Source organism: Malaya genurostris, chromosome 3, assembly GCF_030247185.1.
Source record: "Malaya genurostris strain Urasoe2022 chromosome 3, Malgen_1.1, whole genome shotgun sequence".
Taxonomy (NCBI): Eukaryota; Metazoa; Arthropoda; class Insecta; order Diptera; family Culicidae; genus Malaya; species Malaya genurostris.
The window spans coordinates 32321844-32342555 of NC_080572.1; the positions used below are offsets into that span (position 1 = coordinate 32321844).

The 20712-nt window shown below is 37.3% G+C and overlaps 1 protein-coding gene across 3 annotated transcripts in view; it reads left to right on the plus strand.

Moving 5' to 3' along the window:
- Positions 1-8082: 8082 nt before the first annotated feature.
- Positions 8083-20712, plus strand: part of LOC131435924 (nephrin-like) — a 437633-nt gene continuing 425003 nt past the window's right edge. For all 3 annotated transcript variants that reach the window (XM_058604222.1, XM_058604220.1, XM_058604221.1), the window contains exon 1: positions 8083-9728. The gene's annotated coding sequence lies outside the window, so the exon portion shown is untranslated. The remainder of the gene's footprint in view (positions 9729-20712) is intronic.

Consider the following 20712-nt stretch of genomic DNA (forward strand, 5'->3'; position numbering starts at 1 on the left):
ACAAGTGCATAAAACCTTGTTTGCCCACAAAACATCATTTTCCTACGGTCGTAAACCCCGGGAAGCCACTTCAAAGGTTCTGATGTTTAGGAAGCAGTTACTCCAAGACAGATGGAACTTCAACTCGAGCTGATTTTATGTTTGCTATCCGCATCTATGCACTGTGCGTGTGCGTGTGCACTGGAAACGCTCACATAAGTATGGTTGACAGAATCAGAATTAATCGTAAATTACCCTCCCATGGAAAAGCTAAAAAGGGCAGTGCAAATGAAAAGTGATCTCAGATTTCTTCATCGTCATGTTTTGAGTCGCAGAATCATAATCGTCCCTGCCGGCGTCGCCTAGCAAAGGGAGCATTAACATCAGAAACGGACGCTTCGTTCTCCTACGACAAAGCTGTTAAACTCGGCATGATATCTTCATCTGCACTGTTACCGTTGAAAGGAACGCTTGCTTCCAAGTTTGTTGTCATGTCATTCTATCCAGCCAGTCCTAGAAAATGTGTTCCATTCTATTCCACCACTTGAACTTGAGCCGGAAAACAAAACGCTTGAGAGTCTGATGCTGCTTATTGAACTGGTTCATTACTTCTGTAAGTCGAGAATCAACCGATTCATATCTTTGGCAAGAGACTTAGTAGTTAAAAGACGAAACCGGACAGTATCTGTGAGTTTACGATGCCAAAAGTAACCAGGCGGAATTCGAAATTACGTGTCTTAATCCATCAAATTTGATGAGTTTTCATATCTCAATAATCAGATGGATTTCATTTCTCAATAATCAGAAATTTCGAAAAAAAAAACAAACCGTTAGCACTTGTCAGTATGTTCTTCCGGGGGTTTTATATTATGTATTAATTTTCGACAACGTTTTAAGCTACAAGTAGCAGCAAATAACCAAAAACTCTTCGCATCGTTGACCCCGACTTCTCAGGACGTTGTGGGCAACTGCTGTCTCTTGGTATTTATTCTTTTAACTACATACTATCAGCTTTCCTTCAATGGCTCAATGCTCATCCGACATACATATGTACAACAGCAACGGCATCACTTGACAGTAGGCACTCAAAGACCCCCAGCAGAAGCATCAGTTCAGTCTCTTTCAGGACACATGTGACAGAGTCCTATGCATGCATGATACGCTGGCAAAGAAGACATACCGATAATTATGCTACCTCTCATACCGTGCCAAGCATAACCCGATGGGGTGGCTGAGGAACCAGCAGTGGCAGTTGAGAACATCATTTTTTTGTTTCTTATCTGCGTCGTATTGTTTTTTGTTTGGCCAAGATCTTTTTCGGCAAAACTCGTTCTCGGCTCTGTGCAATAATTAGACACCGTAGGAAGAGTATTTGGCACAGGCACTAGTTAAACTTGGCCAGCACCATTTGTGATGTTGTTGGATCAACTGTTTTTTTTTTATTAATCGCATGTGTAGTGTATATGCAAACAAAATATTGTATGATGTAATGTTTGAGATGAGTAGCAAATTATGAAGCAGGGGGAATGTTTTCGTGTGTTGCGAACCTGATACGATACCCTCACATACTGACGAGCCCGGTTATGGAGGGAACATTTTTCGTTTGTAACTTTGTTCAATATGTTGTTATTTGATCATTATGTTTCATTCAAGAGAGGCTACCGATTTTCTTTCTTGTGATGCATGTGTTATTCGTGCGATTAAACATTACAGTGATGTGCCTTCTCCAATACCTTATGATCAAAAAAGAACCGGAATTTTCATTTTAAAATTCCCGCACTTGTCTAATCGGTAAACTTTTATTCTCTCAACGTTTACAACACTTTTATACACATTCTGTCAAATTTTGACGCATATCGTACGATTAGTTTTTGTTCAGCGTTTCAAACCCAAAACATCAGTTAAAATACAGTTCGTGCTCGCATCGCAAACGACACAGTCGAAAATTTCTTACGGTCGCGACGACAGAAACAAAGACAATACAGTGCAGTGAACAATAGAGTGTACGAAATGGGCAAATACGATTTAACAAAGCCTGAAACTTGGCCAAATTCAATTTGTATTGATTTCAAGCGCTGCAAAGTTAGACCTGCAGCAACCGAAATTGAAATCTTGCTTAAGGAACGAATGCATCTAAACGTTAATGATGTAAGTAAGATTCAATTCAACAAGGCGTCGAACTGTGTGTACATTATGTTCAAACGTGAAAAAGATGCAATTGCATTTGCTTCGGTTAATAACGGGGTGCACAGTATTGATCATGACAATGTTAAATATAAAATCCCTGTGTACATGGTGGACAATGCCATAGAAGTACGTGTGCATGACCTTCCCCCGCAGACCAGCGAGGGGTATGTTCGGGAATGTATGTCGCAGTACGGTGAAGTTCTTTCCATCGAAAAGGAAGTATGGCGGAATTTTTTCCCGGGTATCCGGAATGGCGTGCGAGTGGTACGTATGCAACTACGTAAAGCAATTCCATCTTACATCATTTGTGGTCAAGACGGGATACATCCGTGTAAAACGTTGATTACGTATGAAAATCAATTGGTTACATGTCAGTTTTGTGAACAACCTGCACGGCAAACCTTGCACTGAAACTGCGAAAACAAACTAAAACAAGGACAACCACCCAACAACGGAGACTAGTGAATGCAGTGCTCCTGTTTCAAAAGCACCTTCACCATCTAACCAACTATCAACTGCAATCAATGTACAAAGCGCATCTACAGCAACTGCAAATGAACCCAAGACTGCGATCAACAATGAAAACAAGGAAACGGAAACCACTCACAATTCCAACGATGTAGCAATGGATGATATGAGCAACGGACAAAATGACCTCCAATCTTCGCTAGAAGGAAATGGAAGCTCCTCTCCCCCTAGAAGAAGGGTGACAACGAGATCCAACAATAAAAAAATTATATTGTGTAACAAAAACATGGGTAAATCGGCCACGTAAAGCTATACGAAAATTGGCCTGAATAAAAATTGTTATAAATATAACAAAAATCAGTTAAAATGTGTTCGGCTGATCCATAAGAGATGCCCAACAACACAGTAATCTCTCTAATCGGTACAAAACGATTTTGCAACACGATTTGCTTCGCCGATTCAATGTTTTCTTCAGTAACAGATGTTGTTGGACGGCCAGGGATCTCATCATGATCCAAGCTTGTACGATCACCTTTGAAGCGTTTATACCACTCGTATGCCTGTGTTTTTCCTAGACACGGTTCACCAAAGGCCTTTTATAACATTTTCAACGTTACGGAACACTTAAAACCATTTGCAACACAAAATTTGATGCACGCACGTTGTTCTAAATAATTTTAAAAATCGCCACACGAAAATTTGTCAACTTCTTTGAATAGACGCCAAACAAAAACTAATCGTACGATATGCGTCAAAATTGGACAGAATGTGTATAAAAGTGTTGCCAACGTCGAGAGAATAAAAGTTTACCGATTGGACAAGCGCGGGAATTTTAAAATGAAAATTCCGGTTCTTTTTTGATCATAGGTAAATTAGCATTGTATTTCGATATAAGTGCGAGCTTAAACTAGAACACTTTTATTGCGAAAACCATGGCCGATTTATCCCGCGACAAGCTGAATATTATCTTCCAATTAACAAATGTAACTAGATTAAAATGAACAACTCTAAAATTCTGTTTGTACAACTCAAAAATTTAATTTTTATAAAAAAATCAGGCCAATTAACGTATGTATAAGCTTTACGTAGCCGATTGAGCCATGTTTTTGTTAGATAATTTTTTTTATTGGATCTCGTTGTCACCTTATTTCTAGGGGGAGAAGAGCTTCCATATCCATCTAGTGAGGATTGAAAGTCACTTTGTCCGTGGCTAATCATATCATCCATTGCTTCATCGTCGGTGTTGTGGGTGGTTTCCGTTTTCTTTTTGTTTCCCTTGTTGATCTTGAGTCTGATAGTTGGTTGATAGTTGGTTTGATGGTAAGTGATTTTAAAACAGGAGTACTGCGTTCACTAGTCACCGTTGTTGAGCGGTTGACCTTGTCGTTGGTTGAAGATGTGTGTCAGTGCAGAGTTGACCGTAGTGAGCAGGTTGTTCACAAAACTGACATGTAATTAGCTGATTCTCATAGGTAACCAGCGATTTACCCCTGACCACCTATTACATAAGATGGAATTGACTTATGCAGTCGCATTCCGCCATACTTCCCTTTCAATGGGAAAAATTTCTCCGTACTGCGACATTCTTTCTCGAGCGAAATGATCATTCGCCTGCGGGGGAAGGTAATGTACAAGTATTTCTATGACATCGTCCTTCACGTACACAGGAATTTTATATTTAACATTGTCATACTCAACACTGTGCACCTCGTTGGTAACCTTTTCACGTTCAAACATAATATACACAGAATTACCCGCCTTGCTGAGTTGAGTTACATTTACATCATTACCATCATTAATTCAAATTGAATTTGGTCTTGTATGCCAAGTTTCAGGCTTTTATAAATCGTATTTGCCCACTCTACTCTTCACTACACTGTATTGTCTTTGTTTCTGTCGTCTCGGTCGCAAGTAATTTTTGACTGTGTCGGATGAGAGCGAACACGAACTGTAAAATTTAACATTTGTTAGATAAGATGTAAATTCGTCGCTTCTTGGCACTTGTTATTGAATTAGACTAAACTCTGTTTAAATCAAATTAAATAATACAAAAAGAAAATGCAAATTTTGAATTTAAATATTTTTAAATTCATTTAGGGGTTAGCCCAATTTTGTGCTAGGGTACATAACCGTTTTTATTATTTTTACGTTTCGTCTTTGACTCATCACTGCAGAGCAGTTCAAATTTAACTGCTTACTGCTAAACTCGGCAGTTCAATTTGAACCGCTAAGCAGACGTAAAGTTTCTGCTACTTACAGAACACTTTTTGTTTTGCAACGAAGTACAATATCTTTTCTGACGTGCCGAACGAAAACGTGTTTTCGACTATTTCTGGCCGATGCAGGTTTGGTCATTTAGGGGTTAGCCAAATTTTGTGCTAGGGCACATAACATTTTTAAATTTCTATAGTGGTTCAAATTTTAAAAATGGGCATTACCTTTAGCTCTCTTACTGTTGAGTCTTTGGGATCTGAAAATAACTATCGAAAAGCAGAGTATTATTTTAGACAGCAGAGAACAACTGAATTGTTAGATTTCAACTAAGATTAAGATTTTAAATAGTTCTCTGATTTGTTAACAGACAATCAAATTTAGGTCATAGTACTTTATTCCGATTCGGAATTTGACCTTATCTTTCAACAGAACAACTGTATGATCAATAGAACAAAATCTACTTACACCATGAATCCATTCAAACATTTTATCACGATAGATCCAATAATTTCAGTTGGTAACCTAAAATTATTTTTTGAAATTTCCCGGGTTGATGGTTCAGAGTGAGTGGTTGCAAGACGCTGACGCATGAAAACGTTCTCGTGCAAAAACCTGATAAAAAAATGGTTAGTATTTGCCTTTAAACTTTTTAATCCGGTCTATAAAAGTAAAGAAAATCCTTGGTATTACATTCCTTTTGTGGAAATTGAACTTCTGTTGCAATAGACTTCGCCGTAGCGTACGGAACCTCTGCATAGCTGGTGCTACAACTTTGATGACACAAAGACTTCTAGTTCAGGGCTCGAACATACGACAATTGACATGTAAGTCTACTGCCCTATGCATTGACCCCCAACAAGGGTGTATTCCGGTCGATTCACTGATAATATTTTTAAGCTACTATAATTTTTGGCAGGTTTTAGTGCTAATAAAATAATTCTGGTGGAATAGTAAATGTGCAGAGATACCAGTGGTAACCTGGAAAGTAGTACTACGGCAAGCATCTGAATGGCGAATCGCAAAATACAGAGTAGGGTAACAGAGGTATTTTGGCCACTTCATATATTTTGGCCCACCTAACAAACTTTGTCGATTTTATCGGATTTAATTGATGTGAAGTAACTCATGTTACATAAATTTGAAGGTAAACACATTAAATTACCTATTGTGGAAGGGTTTTTCAAAGATATTACAACATTTGGTGGATATTTATTCAAAATGGGCCAAAATAAAATCATTCCTAAAGTGGGCCAAAATACCTCTGTTACCCTACGACTGATGAATCAATCTGGGTACATGCTCAGCTGAAGATAGATTTCCAAGGGGATTCTACCTCATGAATGGATGGAAGGAGTGGTATATCCCATCTACAAAAAAGGGCTATAAGCTTGACTGTTGTAACTACCGCGCAATCACATTGCTGAACGCCGCCTACAAGGTATTCTCTTAAATCCTTCGCCGTCGTCTATCACCAATTGCTAAGGAATTCGCTGGGCCGTATCAAGCGGGATGTACTGTAGCCCGCACCTATACGAATCACATATTCGCGGTAAGATAAGTACTCCAGTAGTATCATGAATACAACGTACTGACGCATCACAAAGCAAAGCAAAGCGTCATACGACACAATCGATCGATAACAGCTATGGCAGATCAGAAAACGATACGGTTTTCCGCATAAACTAACACGATTGGTCAAAGAAACGATGGATTGAGTGATGTGCTACGTCTGAGTATCTGGGACGTTTTCGAGTTTCTTCGAATTCGATTGAGTAAAGTACGCCACCACACGAAATTGACCCTCTACGAAACGCTCATTAATCTGGTTATTTACTATCGCCACGAGACCTGGACTATGGAGAGGATCAACGCGCTCTTAGTATTTTCGAAACAAAGGTGCTACGGACCATCTATAGCGCAGTGCAGATGGAAGACGAAACATGGAAACGGCGTAGGAACCACGAACTGCAACAGTTGCTAAAATAGGACGGCTACGATAGGATGGGCATGTCATTAGGTTAGGAAGGCAACCCAGTGAACATGGTTCTTGAAGCTGACCCGGTAGGCACAAGAAAAAGAGGAGCACAGCGAGCAAGGTTGATCGATCAAGTGGAGGGGGACTTATAAAGTATCCAGGCTTTGAAAAAAACTTTGATAGCGAAATTTCTTCACTTATCATGCTGTAACTTTGGAACTAGTAGTCGAATCGAAATAAAATTCAAGAATTTTGTTTGACATCTTAAGACCTTTTCTTTACCTCTCAATTTGTGAAAAATTGACTAAGCCATATGTGAGAAAACTTAGTGCACATATTTTGATAATTTGTAAAGGAAACTGTCCTCCGAGAAAAAGTTTTCTCCGTGAAAAGTGATTGCATAACCGGTTTATCCGGTGTAAATAAATTGCATTCGAAAAATTATTATCAACACTAATGATAATAATATTTTCCATTGGCGCACTCTGATGAAATCGAAGGACAGTCAAAATAAAGTAGATTTTTTTAATCGTCGGCGGAAGTTCAGTTTTTATATATAAATATATAAAATCATGGTTTCGTGGTATTAGCCGTAATTTTCATCCAAAATATTATATTATTTGTTATGCTACTGGGGTCGAATCTACCAGAAATTCATTGAGTACACACCCAACGGGAGTGAGCAAACATAGTATCCGGTAAACATTGAACAGAACCTATTCAAACATTCTCGTGCAACAGCAGCAGTTGTTTTACTTGATAGGCTCCACATTACTTCGACGATGACGTCATCATTGGCTCTACTGTGGCGAACGAAGGCTCAAAACAAAACCAATCGAAAGAGCGGATTCAGCTCATTATGAGTGAGAGTGCGGCAGAATACGCACAACATGTAGCACCCGTTAGCACCAACCTTCAAGACAGTGTGTATCAAAATATGTACCGGTGGAGGATGATGCAATGCAACACAAACATTCACATCACGATGGCACGCGACGCGGAGCCTGCGCGTATCTATGTTTTATGCTCTCGATTTCGTAGCGCTCTCACTCCGCATACGCATGAAGTGTTCATGGGGCTTTGCGGATACGAAACATGAGTGGGAGAGCGCGTCATCCTTCTGGTGGCTGGGTCCGGCCGGGTCGGGCAAGACGGATTCAAGCTTCGTGTTTTTCTATCTTTCTCAAGTGCTTCGTGCGTTGGTTGTAGCAGCAGGCAGCAGGGTCGGCCTCGGTTTACCTCTCGTGACATCCGAGCGGTTAGTACGAGCTGGATCTTTGTGCTGTCACGACGTTCCGTTAAGATAATGTATACGACAGTGCGTTAGATATTTTTTTCCCTCTCACGATCCACTGACGGTCAGGACACAGATCTGTCATCTGTAGTAAATCGTGGACATCCGCCTGAGAGGATTGAATAAGTGTAAAGGATTACAGATTCGGTGGAAATAGTGAAAACGATGTTCCAACGTGCGCATTAATGCGGATCTCGTTATCGGGAAGTTTTCGTGAGAGCAAGTGATTTTCTATCGCTGCAGGGAGGAAGGACCTCCTCGGAGCTGCTGCCAAGTGATACCGACTTTCCTGGTGGGAAGGGAGTGAACTGTGGTTTAGAGGTAGAATCGGAAAAACTCACGAATACCATTACAGGGAGGGAAAATTGGAGAACATTAGTGATATTTGGAATCTAGTTTAGAGTTAAGTTACATTTAAAGATGTGATGATTCGACGAAGGATAAGTTAGAACAAGAATTATTCTGTGCCAGTAAATCGCAAAAATCTTTCACCGTGTATAAAAAACAGTGAAGCTTTAATCGAGGGGAAATTTCCCTTTTCTCACCAGTTTCGGTGGGTGTGTTTGTGAGAAATTGCCTTGGATGCTGTATGTAGAGATATGTGGGAAAGTGTATACTAGAGCAGTGAGATTTGCGATAATTTCGAAACACCAACACTGAACCAGAGCAGTCTCAGCAGCAGTGGTGCAGCGCGGGCAGAGAGGACTCTGGTAGTATTTGGTGACATACCAGGAAGTGGATGCTTTTGACATCTGGCAGATTTTTCCTACAGTGAATGGTTTGCCTACGAGGTGTAGTGTACGTAAGAAGCCATGTGCTATCAAACCTAAGTTTCCAAAATCCTCGAGTCGTTTGCATATCGAGATAGTGAGAATAAAACCTTCTTACGTACTCAAGGCGACTGGATCGCTAGAAATTTTAGCGTGGATGCTAGTGAAACGCAGTAGAAATATAAAATGAGGGTGGATTTAGTGAAGAGCTTTTCAATCGGATGTTGATGGAAGATTTATGATCTCCGGTTGTCAACCAACCAATTCGTATCGAGTAAGAGAAAAAAAAGTTTCTGGGCAATAATGAAGACACCACTGCAGAGGATCGTGTCGAAAGAACGGTGATTACGCGAAATCCCGGAAGTGCCGATAGTCGCGAAGAAACGAGAAAAAGGGGGTGGATTTTGTTATCGGTGTGAATAACAACAGGAAGATGCAGTCCCTCGTTGATGGTTAAATCCGAAAGAAAGCTCGTAAAAAATTGTGAATGGTGGTGTGCATTGTGCTAGTATTACCAGTCCCAATGGCAATGGCGAAACGGGATAGCTAAGACCAGCGGGAGACAAGTGCAATTTTCTTTATTCTGTGGCTGCAACACTATCTTCCTGGGATTGGTGATTCGATGTTTTCGTTGTTGTTGTTGTTTTTGTGATGTTGTTTGTTTGGGTTGCTCCTTTCGACTGTGGCTGTGATTTTTATTTCGCGAACTGTGAATTTCGATATTGATGTGAAGTATAAATCTTTGGCAAGCTAAGAAACGCTTACCCAGTCAATGTGTTGGATTAAAAACGAAGTTCTTATTCTACTAGTGTCTCTCGTGGCATCAGCTTTAATCAACTAGGTGAGTGTTACTGACTGGAATGTCTTCCAACGTAAAGCTAATCATGAAAATTTGTACACAGCTTCGTGTATCAATACTCTATGATAGGGTAAGAGTACTGAAAGTACTAAAAGTATTGTACATTTATGAGGAATTATTTTACAAACTATCTGAGAACAAGAATTCGTCTAAAATAGAATAGTAATGTCAGGTATTCTATATTTTTAATTAAGGATTGGAAGGTATTGATTCCGACTTCTTTGGAAGAAGCTGGTTGCCCTTTAAATTAATTCTAGAACGCTCTCGTGACTTTTTCTGTACGTATACTCTGTTTGGGGTAGATTTCTTCCCCAGAATTAAATCTGTCTAAAACTACTAAATTTCGATATATTTACAAAGTTACACTTTTATTCCATAACCTAATCCTTTATAATAATATTTGAGTTAGATGATTTTTTCTATGAAATATTACATTTTTACCTTTTTGAATGAATATAAAAAAATAGGTATAGAATTCGCTCAAACTTTAGACTTTAGTCATATACCAATCGATTCAGCTCGACAAACTGAGCAAATGTGTGTGTGTGTGTGTGTGTGTGTGTGTGTGTGTGTGTGTGTGTGTGTGTGTGTGTGTGTGTGTGTGTGTGTGTGTGTGTGTGTGTGTGTGTGTGTGTGTGTGTGTGTGTGTGTGTGTGTGTGTGTGTGTGTGTGTGTGTGTGTGTGTGTGTGTGTGTGTGTGTGTGTGTGTGTGTGTGTGTGTGTGTTATGTGTGTGTTTGTGTGTGTGTGTGTGTGTGTGTATGTGTGTGTGTGTTTGTGTGTGACAACTGACCTTGAAAACAGAATATGTTTCCGGACTTAGATTCCGCACGGTAATAGCTATAGATTGCCATAGATTGTCACAATCCGTCCACTTTTCACGGAGATATCGATTTTTTTGTGTAAACGACTTTTCGCCTTATTCCAGTAGTAGGAGTTTTACGCGTTTGATGATAAAGCAACATAACACCCATATACCATTCGAATCAGTTCGTCGAGATCAGCAAATACGTGTGTGGCAAATAATTTCACTCAATTTTCTCGGAGATGGCTAAGCCGTTTTCTACAAACCAAACTCCGATTCATATGAAAAATCGTATGTTCCCAAACAAGGTTCCTGAATTTGGATCCGACTTTTTTTTTTTTTTTATTAACCCTCCACTCTCCCCCACACCAAAAGGCTCGCATTTGAGCCCCCTGGTAATGGGCACCATTTTCAGCCATTGGCAACAACAATTATAAAACAAATATTGAATTACTACTATACTATATCTAAAATGGCTGAAAATATTAAAGTTCTTGAAGTAACATTAATGATTAGAGAGATATACTAAATATGACAAAAACGAAAAGTGTGCTTCTAGTGGATTATTTGTCCTTTTAAAGAAGCACATATATTAACAAGAATAGTTACAATTTAGGTGATTCTAACGCGTTGAATTAATAATTACATTTAGCTGTTTGTAGACGGTTTACATATAACACATAGGAATAAAAGACACAAATACATAATTAATAACTTAGATTAGTAATTGGCGTATACGAGTTCTTAAGTAGTTTTTGATGCTGGATTTGAACAAGTGACGATGTGTAATGTTCTGTATCTCTCTGGGCAGTTTATTATATATTGCTGGACCAATGAATGTAATTCGTTTCTGACCAAAATTTGAAAATGCACGAGATTGCGAAAGATGATTAACTTGCCTTGTGTTGTGAATTCGAGATGTTGTATTTATTGTTATATTGTGAAAAGTCTCCGGATTGTGTATTATGTTGTGGATTAAGATTAATGTTTGTTCATCGCAGATAGCTAGAATGGGTAAGATTTTATGAGGAAGATCTGTATAAAGCTGAACTGTAGGAAATAGAAAGGGTAGATCGAATATTATTCTGATACAACGATTTTGCAATATTTGCAATCTCTTCAATTTTGACTTGCAGGCTCTACCCCAGACAACGATGAGGTAACTCAAGCGAGGATGAATATGAGCGAAATAGAACAGAATAAGTGTCTTCCGTGGTAGAAAATGGCTTACACGTTTTAAAATTCCGCACAATGATGAGATTTTTTTTCGATTTCCTTTATGTGATGTTCCCAAGACAACGTAGAGTCCAGATGGATTCTCAAATATTTGAAAACTTCCACTCTTTCTATAACATTTCCTTCCATAATTAAGTTGGGAAGAGTGGGAAGAACTTTCCTAGGTGATCGGAACATTACACATTTTGTTTTTTGTAGATTCAAAGAGAGCAGATTTTTAGAGAAGTATTCTTTTAAAATCAGCAAGTCGTTATTCATGTTTGTTATAATAGAACTTGTATTGGCATTCGGATAAAACAAGGCCGTATCATCCGCAAATAACCTTGGAGTACCAGAGAGATTAATCTTGCATATATCGTTAACATATAGCAAGAACAGTAAGGGCCCGATATTACTTCCCTGTGGTACGCCAATGCTTACTTGTTTTGAAGAACTTGTTTCTCCATCGATTGAAACATATTGGATTCTGTTTTCTAAATAGCTTCGGATTATGTTATTAGCAATCCCTCTGATTCCATACTTGTCCAGTTTACGGAGCAGTATTTCATGATTCAGAGTGTCGAAGGCCTTTTTTAAGTCTAAAAATAAAGCACCCACATATCTTTTGGAATCCGTTATTTCTAGAATATTATCTATAAGCTCAGTTATAGCAACGGTTGTGCTACTTCCGCTTCGGAAACCATATTGCATGCTGTAGAGTATTCTGTGATTTTCTAGGAAACAACCTATACGACTTATCAGCAATTTTTCGAAGATTTTGTTAAAGACTGAAAGTGTCGCTATAGGTCGGTAATTATCGGGTATTGCAGAGTCACCTGATTTTAAAATTGGAACAACTTTAGCAACTTTAAGGCAGTCTGGATAGAATCCTCCTTGTATCATCAAGTTGAATGAGTCAGATAAGATCCGAGAAAAGGATTCGGCATTGTTTTTTATTATTTTTGCTGGAATAAGATCAGGGCCAGGACTTTTGTTCGTTTTCAGTTCATTGATGAGAAGTATAATCTCATTCACCGACGATGGTTGGATGAAAATTGAATTTGGAATTGGATCGATGTGTTGCAGTGGACAAGAGCTATTTGGGGTTATATTCTCTGCTAACTTGGATCCAACTGTAACAAAGTGCTTGTTGAATGCTTCACAAATTAGTTTCTTGTCAGTTATACAATTTCCGTTGACGATCAAAGATGGAGTTGATTTGGTTTGCTTTTTACCTGTGTTGTTTAATAGCCTCTCAAAATAACTCCTTTTAGCTCGCTTTTTAGGTAAGTCCAGTTTTCTAGAAATATGCTTCAGCAAGCTCGCTAAGCGAACATCATTGGGGTCTCGACGACATCGTTTTAGGTAGTTGTTTTTAATTTTTATTTTGATGTTCACACATCAAAGTTTATCCATGGACATTGTGTGTCTTTGATGTTAGCATGCTTCGTGACTACCCTGGTGCAATCTTTTAATATATTGTTATATTTTGCTATAATGTTTTGTAGGCAGGTGTTCACATCCTGCACATGTTCGATAGCATCAACGTAACTTTTGAAATCATTGTTAAGTTTATCGTGATCAATAACTCTTTTGGATATCTCAACCAGATTTTTGCCGTGCTGTAACTTAAAAAATGTCAGAACCATGCTATGATCGCTTAGATCACTAAAAATAGTATGATTTTTTAAACGATGAGCATCGGACATGGTACATACAACATGATCCAAAATGTTTGAGCTTGCGGGTCTCGTAATAAACGTATTTGAGCACATAAAACCATAAGACTGCAAAAGATATTTATATTTCAAGACAACATTGTTATTAGATAAGTTGATTGGGACATTCATGTCTCCGAAAATCAAACAGGGACGATTACTACAGCTGTTGTTTAGCCACCTTTCGATATTGTCATGAAACATGTAAAAATCATAAGACGGTGGACGATAGACACCATGAACATCAATCACTTCCCCGGACAGTTTTAGTTCTGTATTTATATGATGGAAACCATCACTGCAGGTGTTTTCAACGACGTTGTATTCAATTGTATTTCTAATATACATCACTAAACCACCGGAGGAGTTTTCTCGACAGGAAAAAATACAATTATAGCCATTCATATTGTATAATGCAGTATTTTTACTTTTTAGCCAGGTCTCTCCAATAATTAATACGTCAATTGGAGTCGAGAAATGATCGACGGAGGTTAAGACATCATGAAATTTGTGTAACTCGTTAATTCCTCGAACATTCCATTGTAAAATTTTTAGATTCTTTGGACATACAGTCCCATGAGACAAATTAAAATCGTCAATGTTACTGTAGACATAATTTAAATTTTGATCCAACATTTTATTTACTACTTTCAAAAACAATAATTATAACTATAATTGAAAATGGTAATAACACTAATAACAATAATTATAAATTAATTTTAAATTAAATTTAAGAAAAACAGTTAATGAAAATAAAAATATTAATGAACGATAATAGTTAAAAATAATAACAATAAAGTTATAATAATAATGGTATTAAAAAAAATAATTGCAATTGAAAAAAAAAATAGATAAATAATTCAGGTGTGAAAGTTTTTCTTCCGCTTCGGTGATGGTGTTTGTTTAGAAGACAATCGAATGAGCAAGTTATTCAAATCCTCTCTGGTTCTGATGAGTTCTGGTTTTGCATTTTCATCCTTTTTTACAAGTATACCGCCTCCTCTCCCAGGCCAGACAAATTTGATTTTAAATTGTTCCTGGTGTTCTCGCATATTCCGCAACAGTTCTATTGATAAGGGGGTTAACTCATCCCTAATTGTAACGTTGGTTGCCTTACCATTAATCAAAAAGGAGGGATCAATATTTGTTGAAGTTATTGCACCTACATTTTTTCTACGAGCGAGTACCATTTCTTTGATGTTTTTTTCTCTGAATGAAATTTGGATGGGAACTGTAACATTTGGTTTGTTGATACTATACAGCCTTTCAACTGACCGAATCGAGTTTGGTGGCAATATAACTCCAATATGAGACAATGTTTTTTCAACTAATTGTTGAGTATTTTCGTTTTTATTGACTGGGAGACCCAGCAAAATTGCGTTATTTGAAACTATCTTTCTATCGGATTTATCGACATTGGTTTCTAATTTTTGCACATAGCTTGTGAGTTCAGTATGTGATTTTGATAATTCAGAAAGTTGCTGTTTCAGTTGTTCGTTTTCGATCTTAAGATTGTTGAAGTCTGATGAAATATTGTCAAATTTTTCAGATAGAAAATTCTGTGATTTTTCAATTGCCTCAGTGACAGAGCGAACTTCTGCTTTTACATGAGACATTTGACTAGAAACTTCGGCTTTAACTGATGTCATTTGGTCAGCAACAACACTGGCAACAGTGTCCTTCAATTCCGATGCAAACATACTCATCATTGATGATCTGCTGTTTTGCATCTCTTCAATTCTTTTGAATATGTCTGAACAGTTTGTGGTGCAGAAATACATGTTTGCCTTCGCTCTACTAATAGCGCTACCAATAATATTTCTGCACTTGAAGTGAGCAGCAGAGAAACAATACATACACGAAAGCACCTTGTTCGAATCTGGTTCCAGCTTCTTGCAAACCACACAGATAACGTTGTCACCATTCATCTCCATAGCTGGTTCGGAAGGAAAGGAAAACAAAAAAAACTAATAGCTAACAATGGACTAGGGGTGATACATACATACATATATATATTTAATCGATTTCGTGTTGTTACACACGTAACATAAGTTTAGGCGTGTATGGAGAGTCAATCCGATAGTTCGACAAGTAGGAACTCCGGTGAAAAGTGAGAGTGCTGATGGAAAATCCGCTAGAAAAATAATCTACTGAGTTAGTAACCACTCACTCAAGGATCCCACAGCATCAAATTCACTATGCCACCTAACCCACCAGCGTTTGTCAGTCCCCGCTGAATCAGTTATTGCTTGGACCACAACCACCTCGACTTGCATGCAAGTTATCTGAGCATAACCGAATACCGCAAAGTGGTCCTTGCCTCTCAATACCTTCTGGTTCCGTAACTACAGGATGATATGTGAAACGAAATTAAAATAATGCAACTCATTTTTCTCGTAGATGGATGAACCGATCTAATATTCTAATGAATTCTAAGAACCATCTAAAATTCAAATGAGATGTCTTGATCCTATAAAACATCTTACTTTTTAGTCAGATTCGATTTCCGGTTTAGGAGATACAGGGTGATTAGTATAAAAATGTCCATTTCGCATCAAATAATCAGGTTTATCGGGTTGGTAGATTTGAACAGTCGACCACCAAATAAATTTATTTCAGTTTAAGCGGTATTCCGTTTTCGATTCGGAAGGTACCATAAAATTTAATTCGCACTACAATTTCTTAAAGATGTCTACACACTCCTCAGGTGAATTTAACTGGTTTCAGCTACAACGATTTTAGAATTCCGGTTCCAGTATCGAATCGTTTCTCAAAGCTCAATCATTTTCTCAAAAAGGCCAAATCTAACTTCAAAAACAAAGATTCAAATTAAAGGACTTACGGTCCCACACAAAATTGGTGAATTCTTTCCGATTCTGGAATTACAGGATGATAAGTTTTTAAAATCCATACCGATATAGAAGATGTAAATTATTTGGCGTATTAATTTATGGGCATACGAATCATTTTGGGTTATACTAGTTCCTGAATACCGGCTCTGGAAGTACCATAAATAATAACGAAAAACGCTAAAGTGGAACTTACTTCGACATCTCCTGGAATGTTCAATCGATTGTCACACGTTAAGATTGAAATTCTATACGATTTGCAGTTTCGACATTACAGGGTAGTGAGTGATTAAAACTCAATTTTCCGTTTAAAACGACGATAATTAAAATAATGTCATGAGAACTAAAACACCGATGAATATCCATGCATAAAACAAATGCGGATTGATAAAAAAAAGGTATCATCTCACTGCTAGGTGGATTAATCACGTTTTTGTAAAACAAGTCCCTAAATACGCCAGAATTTCCTTTTTATTTCAACTCCAGCCTTTTACAACCGATTTTGAAAATTTTGGTTACATTGTAAAGGTTTTGAAATTGTTTTTTTTTCGTGATCAATGGTAAATGTTTCCCTAACCAAGTGTTTTTATTCCGATATATTAGTTAGCCACGAGTTAGCATTTATTAACATCATAAGTAGGTTGAGCTATTGTATATCAGTTACGCAAAAGATAGGAATGTGGGCTGCAGAGTATGAGACATCATGTGTTGCAAGCTATTAAACAATGGTGTTGCATGGTATAAAAGTTATGACATATTTAATATATTTCAGTATAACGAATATATTTTGTCTCTTTTATTCGTGAAGCCAAAAATATCGACACAATGGTACATTATTTTTATTTCACTTAACTGGCTGAATGATTAGATATCAGATTGCGTTATCGTAAAGGTTGATTATGGTTATAGTAAACCATAACCAAATAACGAAGATTTGAAGTAGCGCTGAGGTAGAAATCTACCCCACGAGAGTGTTTTAGGGTTAATTCATTTGATCATTTCCGGTTTATTTTTTGAATTACTCTGTCTGATGAAATTTATTCCATAGGATTCCATCTTCTCTTAAAGTTGGTCAACATCCAAGCATTCGTATGTAAAATATTCACTGTAGTGAAATCAAATTAAAATAGTTTTTTGTATTTGCCAATTAAAATCATATGTTTACATGTATCTAATAATGTAAAACAGCTAGACAATTTCACGAAGAATAATTGTTCAAAATTTCAGCTATTGAAAAAAAAATTACCTTTTTTTTTAATCCATTAGAATGTATGTTTGGCGGTGGTATTTTTTTTGCTAAGTTCCTAAGACTAGCGTAACTTTCCGGCTCTGTCTTTACTCTGGAATTCGTAATACTCTGGAATTCGTAATAATGAAATTTCTAGAAAACTCTTCATTTCGCACTTCAATACACTTCTAATCTTCTTGAAATTTGATTTGTTTAAATTTTTATTTTCTTTGTCTTTCGAAAAAACAGTTTCTATTAATTGCATAAAAAAAAAGAATACGGACTGTTAGAAAGCCAGATGGTTCAATAGATGTATGAGTCATATTTGAAAAGTAAGAGTCGAATGCCGAACATTTTAGGTGTTGTTACGATTCGTTCATCGTTGCTCCCTCCAGTTGCGAAAGGACCTTCAGCTGCTGAAATTTATCGAATGTTATGCCTAGTTCATGAACTAACTGAAATAAGGGGAGGAAAGGTCGAGCAATGGTCTCAAGATTTTAATGCATGATATAAGAAAAATCTCAACTCACTCAGCAAAGATAAAGAAAATAGATTTCAAAAGATAAATTAACTGTAAAACCGTTTAAGATGTTTGAAATATAAGATTCATCGGAATTATTATAAGCTCATACGCGGATTACGATTAGATTTAAAAATTCCGGACTCGCTTAAAAAAAATTTGAACACAAAGTAGGAGTATTATGAAAAATAAAAATGAACCGATTCGGGACGATTTTCCAGGACGAAATATTATAACTGAGAAATGATTTCGATTGAAAATAATAATTATAAATATTATAATCCTTTTACGCCAATGTACGAATAAATCCATTTACATTCTCCAGCTTTCTGAGAATAATAATTTTTCAAATTTCTCAACGTCTATGAATTTGTTAAATTATTAATACTTAATGGACATTTTTTGCCACACCTAAACCGAATAGGTTCTGGTTCTGCTAGGCTTGACCGACCTCCCCTGGTTGCTACTCCGTTACTGATCGGGATTAACTGAAATTGGACAGAGAATTTCTAGATGACCTGGGACTGGTGAATCATTCGTCAATGTACATCTTCTAAGATTCCCACAATTCATTGATCAGTACCGGCGCCGGCCAGGCCCGAACGTAGATTGTCAAAGGAATGGGAAGGAATGTTCCTCCAACACTTGTTGTTTCTAGAGACCGTGTATACTACTGCGCACTACACAAGTGTCACGGGAGTAGGATATTTGTGAGTATAAATTTCAGTAATGTATTCGCGCGCAACTTAATATGTTTCGGGTTCGCACGCAACTTAGTATGTTTCGAGTTCAAAATGCTCGGATGCACCACAAAACTCATGGACTTCCCGAGTGAACGTTTCAACAATATCCGATATTGAAGTTCCGGAAAGTCTTGATGCACAGTTCTTATTCGTGGAAACTGAGGGAAAATTTGTAATGGTATCGTGGAATGAATAAAAACTTACCTAATTTTGTATTTTGTACTAATAATATAAACGAGATAATCCAATTTTCGACATTTATTTGGTTTATATTTTGTGTTTTTTTAATGACACAGCTAAAAAAATTTAGGGTATTTACCAAGCTTTTGAATGAAGACACTAGAATATAATTTCACTAATTAAGAACTATAAATTTATTAAGTTTTTCGCCTAAATGCATATTTTATTGAGAATAACTGTTTGTGAAGATTTGCTGAAATGAGGCAATACAAAAAATTTTAGCTGTTTTTATTTCATGTCCAAGTACCTTGAGCACGTATTCTTGGACTCTTGGAGAGGTAATCTTACATTTGACATGAATTCAAGAATGCCATGATTTCTTGGGTAACGACAGAATATTACATCTAGGCTTCAAAATTCATCTCAGCTCCAGCAGTCATTTGATATGCGAAAACCATTAGTTAGAGTGAGATTTGTTGTCTCTGCTCGATAGATTGATCTTTACTTTCGTTGAATGAAAGTCGATAGCAAAATAATATTGTGACTATACTGATGAGATGGCTATTGGTACAATACTTCTATTAGCATGTAAAAATAAACTTTACTTTACTTTTTAACAAGTCAGTCCGAAGTCGAAATGTTCTTTCCAAAACAAATGGTTTTCTCCACTCAAGTGCAAAGTTTGATTCATATCGTAGTATGGTTATTGTACCAATAATCATTCCGTTAGAACTCTCTTAGATAACGGGTAAACAAAACATGACGTAAATTCAAGCATGACGGAAAATTTGTTTAAGCCTGATGTAAAGTCAATGCCATGATTCATTGTTATATGCTTTGGGTTGTAAATTCACTTAGAACTGTGAAGCTGCTTTTTGTGCATCTATAGATATGTAAATCATTTTATAATTCAGAATTATGTTTTAAATTAGAGGTGCTTCGAATCTTGTGTCAAAACAAAGAAATCGTTTGCAAATATGAGCGATAGTTGGAAATCAACTCGATGCAAGCTGTTTGGAAAGCGTTTATGCCATGCTGGTTCCGTCATGTTCTTTACTCCAATTTTTTTTAATTGTAACTATACTTTGGCTTCTCGATAAATACAATGTGGGTGGAATCGCGTTAATTTTGATTTTGACATGTTTGAACTCTTGTTTGTTTTTAACCTTTTAACATTAACAAAGTTTTCAACAACAAGCGACATTGCACAATTGTAGTCTGCTCCCTGGCCATCCGTTCCGCAGCTTGCCAGTTTGACAGACACTCGAATCAGATTTATTCGAGAGCCACACACATTCACATATACCCGCGCACCCAACGACACCGCACATACGCAGGTATCGCTTACCACTTAAAGGTCCGTTCAGCAAAATGCCCTCTCGGAAATGGTAACTTGAATCCACGTCCGCTCTTTGGCGCGTTTCGGATCAAAGTCGTCATTTTTGTTGTCTCAAATCCATTGAAGCTTTGCCCAGGCCGAGCAACGTCGGTCAACGCTCAAAGCTTCCTTTCGGTTATACGTGTGTGTGTGTGTGTGTGTGTGTGTGTGTGTGTGTGTGTGTGTGTGTGTGTGTGTGTGTGTGTGTGAAGTACTTGTTCACAAACAAAAACATCGAAGAACTGTCTGCTCTGTGCAGGAAATGTTGACAGCCCATGCGGCTTTCGTTACAACTTATGAAACGACGACTACAGCAGAACAGAAATAAATA